Below are 1219 nucleotides of genomic sequence, written 5' to 3' on the forward strand. Positions count from 1 at the left end.
TTATTATCATTGAATATCATTATTTTTGACATAATTTGAGTTTTCGTTTACATCAAAACTTATCATATTTTAGGATAATTTTAATTTAAAATGTAATTTTCATATTTTTCAAACAAATTCTAAAAATATTTTTTAAATATTTTGTTATAATTGTTAAAAAAATATTGAGTTGCATTTCAAATAAAAAGGTAAAGATATTAAAAATATTCTAATTAAAATATGTAAAATTTAATATAGTTTTAAGGAAATGGTCAAAATAAAAAAATTACACATAAAATAATCATGATTTTTGTTAACTGAGCGGATCATTATTTATATGATATCGCACAAGAAAAAAAAATTTCTGTTCTTAAAATTATCTAATTAACTCTATACTCATTTTTTTAATATATTTTTTATATGATAGGACACATTCCTATAAAAAATAGATAGTTTAAGATGAAAAAAAAAATTTACTTAATAAATATAATATGAACGAATATTGCAAGTACATCATTTAATAAAATAAATAATTAAAAACTGAAAATTCATATCCGCGCTAGCGCGCGGATCAGGGTCTAGTAACCTTTATTCCCGCAGAGCATCTAAAAAAAACTCTATTTAAATTTATTCTTCTCCACGACCAAAACTTCAAATTTAACTTCAAAATTATTTGTAATTTACACTATGCTCTTTATATTTGTCATAATTATATAAATCCATAAAACTTTTATAGATAACTAGCACATGTATAAAAATATTATAGTAATATTAATTAATAAAATCTTACATTAAAATTTAAAATTATAAATAGAGATACATAATTAAATATTAAACTACAAGCAAAATACCACATTATTACATAAAATTATTTTATTAATGCTCCATTTTCGGTTACACAAAATTTGTTTGGACAATATTTTAGAAGTCCAGGAGAAAATTTACTAGACTATTAGTGTTTTTGTAATATTTAAATTTGTGTACTAATTATGTTTTCATGTATCTTCTTAAAAACAATTTCTATTAAGTTTCTTTTGTAATATTTTTGTTGTCTAATTCTACTTTTAAAATATTATAAATCTTATTTTGATTAAAAAAAACTTTTATGTGTAAAATTTAAATTTATAAAAATAATTTTGAAATATTTAAAATATACAAAAGTTTCAAAGATTAAAACTATGAATGGGAAAATACTTAAGAATCATAAATATGATGTATAATTAATTATAAGGATCAAGAT

The sequence above is a fragment of the Brassica oleracea genome, chromosome C1 (genome assembly GCF_000695525.1).
Source record: "Brassica oleracea var. oleracea cultivar TO1000 chromosome C1, BOL, whole genome shotgun sequence".
Lineage (NCBI taxonomy): Eukaryota > Viridiplantae > Streptophyta > Magnoliopsida > Brassicales > Brassicaceae > Brassica > Brassica oleracea.